The sequence below is a fragment of the Acromyrmex echinatior genome, chromosome 1, assembly GCF_024713525.1.
Source record: "Acromyrmex echinatior isolate Ae372 chromosome 1, ASM2471352v2, whole genome shotgun sequence".
Classification (NCBI taxonomy): Eukaryota; Metazoa; Arthropoda; class Insecta; order Hymenoptera; family Formicidae; genus Acromyrmex; species Acromyrmex echinatior.
The window spans coordinates 8525508-8541499 of NC_141852.1; the positions used below are offsets into that span (position 1 = coordinate 8525508).

The following is a 15992-nucleotide window of genomic DNA, read 5'->3' on the forward strand; positions in this document are numbered from 1 at the left end:
ACGAGGACACAATTTGAAATTGATTCAATTGACTATTCTATATAAATTAACAATATAATAGGATAGTCATTGAAGAAATCCTCGTTCGTAATGATGTTTTATATGAAATTGTTGACTGAGCTGATTCTCGGTAACAACCGAAGAACTAGTTAAACACAATTTTACAATTATGGACTTTCAAGCTTCTGACTGGATACCTATTTTGATCCGTAATATCTTGACGCAGGGAAAAGTAAATAAAATTAGTCTTGAGCGATAATTTTTATTATGTATCATATGTTAGTTCGTTGACATTGGAAGGAGTTACATGAATACGTTTTCTTTACTATCACTGAGGAAGATTTTGTAAATTGAAACGTTTGAAATTTGAAATTTATAGCGTTATACGAATGTAATAAAAGAACGAATTTTATTAGTTATCTACATTTGCTCGTTTCTAAAAAAAGCCTTAACATATTAATTTATTGCGTTGCATTTACACAAGCTTTTCTATATGTTCTATATATGAAAGCTAGCTTTATGGAGCTAATAATACTTGTATAAGTATTTAATAGATATATGTAATATAGAAAATGCTAATTTTACTTATTGTATAATTTTATGATGTATTTTATCTGAAAATGTCAGTTTAAAAATGTATGTACTTGCCCATATTTATTGAAAATAATATATATTTTTTTAAGAATTTTTTTTCCCGTTTATACGCAGAACGAAATTATTGTTTGAATGTAAATATGTATGATAAAAAAACATATTTATTAAAAATATATTTTTAATGTTTCTCCCTTCTATTTTACCTTCGGCACTGTTTTGCGAGTAAAATATTTTTTTTTAATATATTTTTTTTATGACAATTTGAAAATATTTTACTCATTTACAATTTAATAATATTTTATTAACAAAATAATGCCGAAATTGATGATTTTCTTGAAGTTAAATAATGGCACTATATAATTATAACAATATTCTAAATAATTATGACTGTCGTAATCTTGTAAAATGACATCACACTATTGGGATCACATTATCAAATTAAAAATATATTTTTAATAAATATGTTTTTTTATCATACATATTTACATTCAAACAATAATTTCGTTCTGCGTATGTTTTACTTAAAGTTAAACAGTAGCATTGTTAATATATTTTAAACTATTTAATTGACCTCGTAGCATATAAGTCACGCGGTCACGGTCATAAGAAAACTATTGTGCGTAGAATCAAGTGTGATTTAATATCATACATTTTAACTTTTTGTTTTTCATGTTATGCATAATAGCGAGTTTTTGCAATACCGCTTTTATCCGAATACGATTAGGGTTATCTTTTTAATCTTAACAACTATTAAGAAAAGGATAACGTGACTTTAGCATTCATCGTATCTGGATTCACGTTATTGCAAAAATTCTCTATTATGATAAAACTTGTTAACTATACCAGAATCGCCACAATACTGGAAATCAGAAAACGGTCACAGATATCGAAAAAACAATCAGGCAAATCAGAGAAAAGTCAAAAAATTTTACAGAATTATTTGGAAAATTAAAATTTTCGCTTCAATATACATACATCACAGCTACTCAGTTTTAGAATACTATCAATTAACAAAAATGCAAGCAGTGTCAGCATATTAATAATAATTTATATTACTATATTAAATTATTATATTATTATATTAAATTACTATATTAATCTCTCAACAAAATATGTAAATATGTAACCGTTTCCAAATCAGGACGAAAATATAAAAAATTTGAAAATATTGGAAGTTAGGAAAAAATATTGAAAATCATGTGAAATTTTATTTTTATTGGAACTCAGGAAAGTTATAGAATTTTAGGATAAGGAATTTGTGACTTTGTATACATAAGAAAGAAAAGAACAACACGCAAAATTATAAGATAAACAGAATAACAAGATTAAGTATTGTTAAAAAAAACTTTCATTTGTTCGTTGTCCCGCGCGCGTCCGCGACCATCGTAACGTAACGATTCAATCGGCGTTTTTGATAATGCTGCGCCGTAATCATACGCTTTACGCAAAATTTACTTTCGTTGTAATCGTCAAGTCTCACTACTTGCGGCTTGAGTAAATTCAAACACTTTCTCTCTTACGTTCAAACTGCGTATTGCTGTGAAACGTTATATTAACTGATAACTAATAATCATAACTCGCAGTGAACTTGTTGATGTCTGAATGCTTTTATTATATCTTAATTTCTCTAATACGAATTGCGCAATTAGTTGAACTACCATTTGCTCTACATTCGATTTCCGCTCTATAAATTTCGTCAGATTTCTCAACAGAATTTATTGAGCGCCCAAATGTCAGTTGATCTAGCTATCAATTAAAAATATAAATTACCATACCAAAGAGTTCCAAGCTCGTTCTAATGCCTCACGAATCGCAGGTGCCGCCTTCGTATAATGTCCACCGACATTGAAAATTGCTCGGAACAAATAAACGTTCGTCGCGACCAGGTACAATGGAAGAGTAACTTTATAATTTGAAACGCTGCAAATGACTGCAACTAAGTTGAAACTTTACGGAAGCAATAAAGTCACATTGTTCTGAATATTGATGAACACTTTATGATTCTACACGAACACTAATTAAACTTACTTGCACTGGAAAAAGATGATTGCATTAATTAGAATTCTAGTGAAATTAGACAATTCAAAATTTTCTGGTTCAATCTATTATAATTCTATAATTAAAACAATCAGAATTCTGATTGATATGATCAGAATTTTTTGATACATCCATTTTCAATCACAAATTTTTCTCAGTGTATAAAAGCTAGCTACTGTTTTGTCTGGAATATATAAATTCGAAACATATTGTATATAATTTTCCCTTTTTTCACTTTAAAATATTTACATGATTAATAGGAATTTCTTATAATAAATTTTTTTATTTTAAAATATTCGCGAAGTCAATATTATAATATCGCAAAAAATATAAGATGTTTCACATGAATGATTTTTATGTAATGTTCTATTTTATCATTTGTTCCTGTAACCACAATTGTGATTAGTTTACAATTAGACAGCTAAGATTATGATCAGTTATGATAAATAATACTTTATATAAAAGTATACATACGAACCGTCTTAAATTTTTTTTATTAGAAACGTGTTCAAAGAAATGATAAGTGTATAAAAAAGGGTGCTTATTGTCATATCAGAATCCGTTTCGTTGCAAGAAATATCAGAAAATATGAAAAATGTAAATCGATCTAAAAACACTAATTGCAATTTTTTATTGTTTTGAGTTCAACATCATAAATATAAAAATCATTAGGGTAACTCTGGCAAATACGCCGCTGGAATTTACGCCACAAAAATCAGAAAAAATAGAAGGAATGAGGATAATTTTCCCGCAACTTCTGTTATATGTATGCCTTTATGTTATATTAGTATTGTGTTATGATTTTAGCTTCTTACTGTTAATATTAATGAAATTATTGTGAGTTGAATCGATTTGTCACTGTAATAAGTAACGTCATCATAAATTATAATCTACATAAAATGATTACTGTAGGGCGTGTAAAAGATTTAATAGTTATTTTGTGATACATACTGTAATGGAATAGTAAAGCATATCGTGTAGCAAAATACAAATGCTTTGCTTTCGTATTCTTTGTTTAGTCTTGTTTCTTGTCTTGTATATCCCATCTGTTTGGGATATACGGCATTTTTAGCAAGCGGGATTTATGCCTAAAGCGTATAAAGTGCGCAGATTGAAGTGCACTAAATGCAATAAACACATTATATGAAATATGTACCTCATGTTATAACACTTGTAATATATGTAGGAAGATATTATTATTTATTATTTCATATACATATTTACCATTTTCTTATTCCTTAATAAAACTTTATAAACACATTTTATAAGTTATTATGTACACATTATACGTTTTATTTATATACATTATTTTTAAATTTTTCATGAGCCGTACGTACCCCTTCTTCTCCTATGAGTAGCTATATATCCCATTTCTATGCGGCAAAAATACAAAGGTTTTAAAAAGTTTATTTTTTAATATGAAAAATAAATATTTTGGATTTCTAATATTTTTTTCATAGTAGTAGACAGTACAAAGTTTTTACTGATATAGTTCGTTTACTATAAACATAATAAATAATATTTAACAAATTAAATTTTTGATAGATGCGACATATACTGGAGTTACTCTATATAAAAAATGGCAACATTTTATGCTGCATAAATATTAATCTTGTTAAAGTCATTTCAATAACAAAGACGTAAGGCGTACAAAGGAAAAACACATAACATTTTTTTCTAATGATAACATCAAGCTTACGTTAATAAGAGTAAGGGTGATAATATCAGTAAGTGTTACGTGAACGTTATCTGCGTTTTTAGATTTCTAATTCTTTAATTAACCTTTTATTGTCACACTACATTTTGTCACGTATATAACATTAGGTAAAAATATTGCAGAAAGAAAAAAAAACGAATACATAACAATTTTTTTCGGAATGCCATATTGAGGAATATAATAGTAACAAGTAAATGTATATATATAAAATAAAATGTACATATAAAATAAAAGAAATAGTCAGGTATGTCATACTTGACACCAAAGGGTTAACTGCTTAGAAGCAGGATTAGTAAAAGAAAATTAAAAAAAAACAACATTGTGTTTTCTTTTTAAATATATTAATGTTTTTAACATGTTTTAAATGGTATTTAACAATGTTTTTTGTTTAAAACATCGATTAAATATATTTAAACATATTTTTTTAACAATTGCTTAGAAGCTAAATCCATAGTTGTCATAAAATTGGAAATTAGGAAAATATCAAAGAAATTGAAAATGATCAGGAAAATCAGGAAATTTTGTAAAATTTTTGTCGAGAATTAAAATTCTTGACTTTATAAAAGTTTAATATGCTTACATCACATCTACGCAGTTTTGAAATACTACCAATTTAACAATTAACTACAAATAATATCAGCAATGATGATATCAGCAATATGAATAATTTATATTGTTGTGTTAAATTGCTTTTCCAACAATATATTGAGATGGTTTCTAAATTAGGGAATCAGTCATGTAATTCTTTCCGTAGAGCGGAAACATAAAAAGTTAGAATTTTTTGTATGTACATGCACACATACATAAAAATTTTCATTTTTCACATTTTATAAAGAAAGTTACATGATCGACTTCCAGGATGAAAATTAAAAAAAGTTCGAAATATAATGTATCTAAATTACATGAAAATAACATATTGTATTTGTGGCAAATTTGTTTGTTTGTAATATTTATTCAATGCGGTTCGCAAAATTGCGGGTAATCATTAATAATGCGCGTCGCGAATAAATATCATGTTTACATATCTTTACAAAAAGTTGCTGTTATTAAATAAATGAATAAATAAATAAATATTGTATGTATATGACGCAGATATGCATCGGAAATGTAACTGGTTTTCTATTTTTCGATTCCGAGGACCATCTGTTTGTTCGTTATTCAATTTATGCAAATCCATCGAATGCGTCATACACTCGCAAATACATTCTGCTAACTGGATTAATCAAAACAATCTCACACGGGTCAGAAAAAAAACGCAAATTATGCTGTATAAATATAGAATTCACGCGCTTTGACCGCATAGTCGCGTGTTAACGTTGGATTATTGATAAAAGTCGTTTCTACGTCCGATCGTTATATTCTTGCACAGCATAAAGTTTAATCCTTCGCGTTTTCATCTTTTGTTACAATAAAATCTTTTAATTTTACAGCTGATGTATAAAATTTAAAAGTTTTATCAGTGTCTAAAAATTATCATAAACAAATATTATATGTATCAAAAATGATTTCCATGTGACTGTATCTTGTATAATTATCAACATTATATCTTGTACCAATATTATGCGATATTGCAACGAGACATTCTTTCGAAGAATTTGCTTACGAAAGAATTAAGAGAAAGTGCGACTTGCATGGTTGATTACGTACGCAAGTTTCAAACAATTCCTACATATGGCCTATTTTAGTTAGAACTGATTGACTTAATTGCTGATTAATTAAGATATTATATCGAATTATATTTTAAATAGAAACAATGGAAATCAAGGCATGTTTAAGGCAAAAAAATAATCTGATATTTAAATTTACTTTACTGAGAAGATTTACGAATTTATGAATACGTGTTTACTTGGACAGTATATAGACATTCACGTGGCATTGGGCACACAAACATTTGGAAGCTGAATGTAAATCATGTTATTCACAATCGTTTTTTTTTCTATATTGAATTTCTCTATGCAATTCGTTTTTTTCTATACTGAAAAACAATTCTGGTTGAAAATAAACGAATTAAAAAATTCTGATCATCTCAATCAGAATTTTTATTATTTCAACTAGAATTATAATAGAATTTATAATATATAATATAAATCAACTGAAAAATTCTAATTTATTTATTCTTAAAAACATTATTTTTTAAATAAACTGACAAATCAGAATTTTCTGGTTGAATGTATTATAATTTTAAAGTTGTATGAGATAATCATTGCAGAACTCTGTTTGATATGATCAGAATCTTCTGTAATAGTTTGTTCATTTTTAGAAATTTTTTTCAGTGCAGTTATACTAGAGAATTTCACAACAATTTAAAAAATATTGCGTTAAACGTAATTATCGAAATGTAGCAAGAAAAGTTATGATTATGAGCCACGTGATTCAAACGCAGCTTATATATATTTTTCAAATATTTTTTTTGTGCATTAAGTGCTATGTAAATATCTATTCTTCGAGTAACACATATCCGTAGTATAAAAAAAATTCAGGTATCAGATTATCGTTTCGTAGTTGTTCGCGATTTCTGTCTTGATCGTGATTGTGACCGAACGTGATGGTTTTTACCTTGCAATCTTTGTCGCATTGTTATTCATCGCGATAATGTAATCTCCAATTGTGATTAATCGAAAATGTACGAGGAAATTCGCAGCAATTGTTGTAAACAAAATTCGCTGTTATTGTTCTTAATTACAACTCGAAGCAATATTATCGCGATAGAAAAACGATAAAGTCATAATCACGTTCGCCAATATTATTTAATCTTTATTACGTGTCGTTCGTATAATCGGCTGTATTACTGCGAGACGCGGTAAATGAATACAACTTTCTATTATACTCTTGGAGAACACTATAAATAACGCGAAATTACATTTACTTAAAAATCATAAAATAAATACTGTCAATTGAATTCGTGCTATATAAATCATAGAAACATTGTCATTTTCTCTGTTTCCTTATTTCCATTATTTACCTTTCACTGGAATGCAACGTATATTACATATTGCGTACGCGAAACCTCTTAATTACAGCTGATTATCCGTCAAATGATTCATAGCAATTTATCGGTTAAATATAATATTAATGTAATATGATGTTTGTTATTATTTATTTAAATATTCCATATGTATTTTGATATTAAAATTATTCTCTTGATAAAATCATTCTCTTATGAATATCTAAATTGCTAGAATCATATTTACGAAATTTACATTTCCTTGTTTAATTGAAATAAAAATAAAAATTAAATTTGTGACTCCAAGAATAAATCAAATATATAAGTAAAATATCTATATAATATTTTTTATTAACTTCATAAAGCTATCAGGACCAAACTAGCAGAATCAAATCGAACTTATCGGAATTTTTAGTACTCATTTTGTACTAAATTGTACCATAATTTTGTAAAAAATTAAAAACTGTATGTCATTTTAAAAAAAACCATGGCGCTGGTAACTTAATATTAAGCTGGCAGGATCAATTCCAAATAAAAAAAAGAAAGAAAAATAATATCAGAAATCAGTAGGATTGAATTTGTACTATTTTATATTGCCAAAAACAATTCTATATTATGTATCATTTTAAAGAAAACAGTGGCACTGCTGATTTAAGATTTAAGAATCATAAAAAAAACACAAGGGCAAAAATTAACACAGCTGAATTTGTACTAATTTGTACGTACTATTGAAGTTAAGTTAATATTTTACATGTTTTCTCTTTAAAATGACTTTATTACTATATACTTACAATCTATGTTCCACGTCAGCATTCTACGTCAAACCTTTGAAACATCAATTTATTTATTTTTTTAAATTTACTAACATATTCTAGCTAAAAAGGTGAGATACGTGTTTTGCGAAAAAAAAATGAGGTTTTTTTTGTGAAGCTATTGAAAATTGTAAGTTGCAGAAATTCATAAAAAACGCTTATGCATTCAAATTATTATATTATCGTCGTAATCATTAGTCGTACAAAAAAAATGTAAAATTTTTTGAGATTAAAAGTCCGATTTTAAAGATTTTAAATTATTTTATGAGTTACGAATTTTTTAATTGTACAGTCCATTCGCTCACCATTTTGAAATTTTCAGGATTACTTAAAGATTGCAGCGCAAAAATCGAAATTGCTTGGAAATAGTAGCGCATAAATCGAAGATATATTTTGCATTGTTAAATAGCGTAATTTTGCAATTTTAAACAACTTAGGGATGAATATAACTGTTTGCTTCAAGAGGGAAGTACCTTAAGAGATGCAGCACAAAAATTGAAGCTACGTGAATATGAAAGCGCATAAATAAAATGCAATCCTGTGTATTTGATTTTCCAATTAGTTGTTATTAACACGTAGGGGGCTGACTGACGGCTCTTTCACACAAAAAAAAAATTTTTTTTTAGCTAAATGAAATGAGCGCAAAAAATTTTTTTTGCGAATTTTGAGAGCGCATAAATAGCGCATTATTATATTGTATAATTTATTCATTAACATATATATAGGCTATCTTATATCTATCTTGTTAACTATTAGAGGATTTTTCTTTTCAGTTTAGTCCGCTTTACATATCCGAATTTTATCGGAAGAATTATCGGACACCTTGTATATATAAACAGATAAATATTAAATTATCAGTTCAGTTAGTTTAGTATAGTAAATTAAATATAAAATTAAATATTTGTAAATACGTTCCTTTTATTTCTTTTTTGAGAGAATAAAATATTTATTTTTCAACAACTTCAATAAAATTCAAAACTCACAAATTTTAGATTTTTTTAAGTGTTTTAAATCCTCCGAATTTTTTTAACCTGCGTAAAATAATATCAGTCCTCTATACGCAATGCTTATTAATATTCCTGATCATTCATCACAGATCTTTAAATTGATCAGAAGCGAAAAAACATCTAAAATTCTTGCAAAATATCTATATTAAAATAGAAATGTTTTTAATAAAATATCATTTATATTTAATAGCACATATTTGTAAAATAATAGCGAAAACTCATTTCATGTTGTAATAGAATGAAATCGTACTTATTTTAATCTGACAGCTGTCATATAGCTTGTTGCGTTTTCTAGTTAGACATAATTTTGATATATATGTTATTTGTTGATTAGAACACAAGAAGTTTTCCAAATTTTATAAATCTATTCTATTGATTGCAAATATTTTATTTAGGTCCAATTGCACCAACGTTACTTTGACTTTAAGCGAAGCTTAAAACTCTCTCTGTCTTGTTTTAAAGCAAAAGAGAAACAAAGAGAGTTTTAAGCCTTGCTTAAAGTCAAAGTAACGTTGGTACAACTGGGCCTTAAAGCTGAAAGAGAGGGAGAGAATTTTAAGCCTCGCTTAAAGTCAAAGTATCTACTGATCTATTACATAAAATACCAAACTGAACGTTTCGGCTGTATTCAAGCCATCTTCAGCAGTCCCCAATCATAGTAATAATTGTTCACAATCTAATGTTCATAACGTAGTAGAAATCGAATACAGCAAGTAAGTCTCAACAGATTCCTATGTCTGGAATGTATGTAACTGTCAGTTAGTTGATTAGCTAAGTACGAGCTAAGTCAGAAATAATCATTAAAATATATAATTATGTAATAATTAACAAACGTGGTTTATAAAACAAAACTTAACAAAAAGAAGAGCATAAAACCACAGCACAAGATATTCTTTGTGATATTAAATATCACAAGATTTTAGATGACCCAATCTCGTCTATGCGTGATGCAGATTACTAAAGCCATCTATTGGAAAAATAATGGATTTCTTTTTACTACACCTAATATATATTCTAGTATGCCCGATGAATACAAAAATTTGTAATTGAGCTCCAAATTGTATTTATTCAAAATTTTGAGTTTTCAAAAAATATTTATTTACAAAAAACTATGAATATTTAACAAGTATTCATATTCATTCAAACAAAATATAAACTGAAAAAAGCTCCAATAAGCAATCGTTATCTGTTAACTATAATCGGTACTTTGATGACTTTAAGTAAAAAAAAATAAATGTTATTTATTTTTGTCATTGTAATATTCAAATTTTATAAAGGAACAAGATACAAAAAGAGCATAAAGAACCACACCACAGGTTATAATTTGTGATATTTACTTATTATTATATTAATTGAAACATTAAACGTTTCGGCTACAATCTGGCCATCTTCAGTAATACAATAGTCTTCATAAACCGCAAAAATACATTTAGTTGAAATTAAATTCAACAGTCCATTGTTGTAATGAAAATAACATGTTCTTTTTAGTGTGAAGATGCTTCGTACAAAATGTTATAACGCCCATAGTCATATCAAGAAGTGTAGAACAAGAATTTCCAGATTCTGATTAAATTAAAATTATATGTCATTAATTTCTCCTAGTCGAATATAAAGAAATATAATCGTTACCTGTTTTACAGCCAAAAAACTGAGCGAAGAATATCAAATGACATTTTTACACAATAAGACTTTCTTCGTGACATTATGTGTTCTATTATTTCGGAAATTCTTCTTTTTATTAAAGCATGAGTTAGATTGGGAAAACATAAAAGTTTTAGACAAGGAACAATCTTTAATAAAAAGAAGAATTTCCGAAATGATACACATAAAAAGACAAATAAGAGATATCAATAAACAAAGTGACACGGAAAGTCTACCAGATATTTATTTTCCTTTTCTTAAGTAAGATTTCTTTTTCTTTTCAATAATAACTCTAGAAATTTCTAATTTGTTTGACTCAGGCATATAAATAGTGGTATAATACGCGATATAACAAACAACAACACATAATGTCACGAAGAAAGTCTTATTGTGTAAAAGTGTTATTTGATATTCTTCGCTCAGTTTTTTGGCTGTAAAACAGGTAACGATTATATTTCTTTATATTCGACTAGGAGAAATTAATGACATATAATTTTAATTTAATCAGAATCTGGAAATTCTTGTTCTACACTTCTTGATATGACTATGGGCGTTATAACATTTTGTACGAAGCATCTTCACACTAAAAAGAACATGTTATTTTCATTACAACAATGGACTGTTGAATTTAATTTCAACTAAATGTATTTTTGCGGTTTATGAAGACTATTGTATTACTGAAGATAGCCAGATTGTGGCCGAAACGTTTAATGTTTTAATTAATATAATAATAAGTAAATATCACAAATTATAACCTGTGGTGTGGTTCTTTATGCTCTTTTTGTATCTTGTTTTTTAAATTGATAACCACGTGAATTTTTTAACTTATTTATAAAGAAAACTTAAAAATTTTGGAAAATATTTAAAAAGATATACATTTTTTATTTATAAATCTATCTATTTAATAGAGCGCCATACATATTTCGATATAATTCCGATTATGTACAGTAATACTATAAATATTTTATAGGATATCTTGGGCGCGACGTTCATTATAATCTGAGGACATTAAATTCCGAGATATATTGTATTATTTATTCTCAATAGAAATATCTTTGTTTAATCGGTTAAATAAGAACACCCATCGTATAAGTCGCGGACTAAGCACACGGTGTAATCGCGTAGCCATTGTTTTTATAGATTTCTGTTTTCTCTTGTAGGCTTGCAAGCTGTGTGCAGATAATACAGAATAAAAGTGAATATGAAATGAAAATATTCGTAATTATATTAAAAAAAACATTCATTCAAATGGAATGAAAAAATATTTATTCGAATATTAGGTGTATTCATCGGGCACACTATCCTACTCTTACATATGTTAAATGTTACAGAGGCATCGCCTAAATTAAAAATGTAAGAAGCATTTAATTTCAGTTTAAATTTAACATAATAACTGTGTCAATTTAAAATTTGTTTCTAAATTACCCAATTTAGCATAAATGTTAAAAGTATTACGCTTTTTGAGTTAATTTTTTACATGATATTTGTCTTGTGTTACTTTCTTACATAATTCATCTTATATTAAATTAACACAAAAATTTAGATGCGGACCGCATGAAACATGTGAAATGCATTAAATTTAATACACAATTTTTACTGTGTATAATAGCTTCGTATTTTGTGAAAGTTGTACTATCTCGAAATATATAAAATAAATATATAAAAAAATATATATAAAAAAAATGGAAGGAATTAAAAATAAAAATTAAGAAAATAAACTTTTTGTATCGTTATGGGAATTGGACGAAGTCCACAATTATCAGTTTGTAATTTGTGTGCAAAATTGATTTATTGGAAACGCGCACGTCCATGAAAGAGCAACTAATTTGCGTTACTAATAAACTAAGCTGACTGCCATAATTATGTCGTTACTTTACGCCTAATCAACGCCGTAAATTAACGAAACATAGAGTCTTGTATTGTATGTAAAAATGCTTAAATATTCTCTTAACTCTAAAGGGTTAAGTAAGAGTTAAGTTGGTAATTTTGCAATGTAGATATATACACAGAATGAATAGCTAAGATGCTATGATACATTATGAAACAGATTTTTGTTCGCTGTCAAATCACATTAGATCTGTGTTTTCAAGTTAAATAGTATTTAATTTTAAAAAAGTTCAAACAGTTATCGTAATTTTATATATAGGCGTCTTAATCTTTTTATATCTTTTCTCAATTTATGCTATTATGCATTACAAACAATTGTTTACAAAAAACATAAATACGTTAAAACTAAAGCAGAATCCAATCGAAATACTTTTAATCTAATATCTACGATATATGTTCCTCTTGTGCTCTCCTTTATGCTAGCTAATTCTGATACAATTGTTTCTGACGCGCCGTAATTGTGTATTTAGTAACTTTCTCGCGGCACACTTCGCGATACCGAAGGTGATCTCTCTCATGTCACTTTTCCGTCTCCTCTTTTTCTCTTTTTGTTTTGAAGACCTGTCACCGACGTTTACTCATCTGTTTACGTAATACACGTAATCGATCGGAGAAGCTACGCCATGTCGAGAGAGCAAGAGAGAAATTTACGCGACTCGATAAATCTTAGCTAAATCTCTATTTGCACCGGCAAATGCTTTATCAGCATTATCTCTCTTAATCATTCAATGATGATACATGCAGTAAAATACAGTAAAACATATGAGTAGACGTTGACAGGTCTTCGATATAAAATTTTAACGATAAGAAGAAAAAATATCAATAAGAGCCAAATCACAATAAAAAATAATGATATAGACTTATAGACTTACAGACTTTATCATATTTACTATTTAATTTTTAGTAAATCATATAATGACTTCTATAACAATTAGATTTTTTTTAATTAAATCCCTTTCTGTTGCTAATTAAATCAAACGCAAATGAAAACTTGAAATAAATTTTTAGATAAAAAAAAATTTTATCAAATGTTTCATATAATTTATATGTTTTATACCATCTATGTATTATCTAAGCTATAACGCTTCGCTTGTCTTAACGCCGAGATACTATCGTGTCTCCAGAAAAATGAAAAATTTATACTTAAATATCTGTCTACTTATACGCAAAAAAACATCATTCTACTAACAACAGTGATTTCTTAGTTCTTTTTTTTTTAATATAACAATTGTCTTTAAGAATTTTAAAAATTATTTTCTGAATAATAAATCTTAAAAGATGATTCTTTAGTAAAGTTGCAAAAATTTGCAAAATCACAAATATCTGCATAATTTAGATAAAATATTATAACCAGATGTATATCTTAATAAAATAATATGAAATATATGATAGTAAATCAAGAGTTACATCTTTATCAAACGAAAAAAAATAATATTAGTGCTCACCTTTCGAAATTAAATGTACTCTCTAAATCTGAATCAGTGAATAGTTACTAATGTCACCCAGTGGCATACTTTGTATTGATAATCAGTAAAGTTCAACTAAAAAAGGAAGAATATTTGAAACTATATAACTAAAATATCGATCTTTGCACGTTAATTTCAATCTTCCAATACCATATTCATTGAATTTAAGCACTAAAACAAGATTAGTTAGATCACATAATAAAAATTAGCTAGGTTAGGTATCGCACATTTTATTCACTGATTATCAGTAGCATACTTGGATATCAGTGATCCACCGATTCAGATTTAAAGAGTATGCAAATTTATGCATGTACAAATTTTTTTTTCAGAATGACCGTTGATTTATTATTTTGATGTGATCATTAAAATTATAATTTTTCTTATTTTTTAGAAAAATCTATAGTAATATTTGTGTGCAAATTGTCAGAGAAAATTTCCGATCTTTATCTGCGCTACTCTCTAAATCTGAATCAGTAGATAGTCACTAATTATACTCAGTGGCATACTTTGCACTGATAATTAGTGAAATTCAACTAAAAAAGGAAGAATATTGGAGCATTATATAATACTAAAATACTAATATTTGTATGTTAATTTCAATTTTCAATACCATATTGAATTTATGCACTAAAACGAGGTTAGTTAGATCATATTAGGTGTAGTAAAAATAATGGATTTCTTTTTACTACACCTAATATAATAAACATCAGCTAGGTTAGGATTTCACATTTCATTCACTGATTACCAGTGGCATACTTGACACTGATATCAGTGATTATCCACTGATTCAGATTTAGAGAGTTAAGTTATACATTAAAAAGTTATATTTTCAACATTTTTCTCTCTCATTTTATCATTAATTTACCCTTTAGAATTTTGTACACGTTAAATTACTTCAACTTTATTATATAAAACGATTATTCTATAAAGCGATTTATTATATAAAGAAATTAAACATTTCTATAACTCGATTTACTAAAGAACCACCTTAAAATAATATGTTTATTATAAAATTTAAATAATCTCATTATTATGTATTAAAACAAAAATTAATTTTCTTTTGAAAAATATAAATTTATCGAAGAAACAACTTTATATAATAAATAAATTCGGTTGGAGAATTAATCTAGTTAGGTTTTAGAATATATATATATGTATATATTTTAAATAAATTTGATGCTTATGATAGAAATTATAATAGATTTGCCGATATATAAACTTTTGAAATACTTGAAACACTTACGAATATTTAAATACGGTCTGTAATTTTCTATGTATAATCATAAATTTAATAGACTGTGTATAATCATATGTCTAATAGACATAAATATTACATTTGCATATAGAAAAGCCCCCTATTATGAGATAGCGGCGTTTCTGCTAAATTAATAAACGCTATCTATTGGTCCACCATGAATTTATTGTTCTTGGATTGAAAACTATTTAGTAGAAAATTTATTATTAGATCATGCCTGTAGTTATTGTAAAACAAGATTTTAGAATTTGGATGTCTTCAAGTTTAATTGATATCAGCATTTAAACCTTGTTTATTATTTAATAAATAAATATTTGGCAATAAATTCTTTATGTAATGATAGAGTGAGGTCATACTAATAGAAAAATACGGGATATGTTGAATTGTTTAATTACAGAAGTTACATTTGATGATCGTAAAACCATAAGGCGTGGAAATCGTAATATGAGATACCCAGGATATTTCTAATATGAAATAGCCCATGCTTCTATGTATAACGAAAATCATTGCCAAAGTATAAATGTATTGTACAATAATAAAAAAGATAACCGGAATAAACGTCGAGTGCCTATATCTGCGATGCTTGATTCCAACTACCTGAAAACGAATTCTGGATATAATCTATCGCATGC

General features: G+C 26.9%; 1 protein-coding gene across 2 annotated transcripts in view; it reads left to right on the top strand.

The window, feature by feature from the left end:
- The window catches only part of LOC105146624 (very long chain fatty acid elongase 7), a 48402-nt gene that overhangs the window by 9471 nt on the left and 22939 nt on the right, over positions 1 to 15992 (top strand). Inside the window, exon 1 of one of the 2 annotated variants that reach the window (XM_087414334.1) lies at positions 11126 to 11194. The exons of the other annotated variant lie outside the window; for it this stretch is intronic. The gene's annotated coding sequence lies outside the window, so the exon portion shown is untranslated. Of the gene's footprint in view, positions 1 to 11125; positions 11195 to 15992 lie in introns of those variants that run through there. 2 annotated transcript variants of the gene reach the window in all.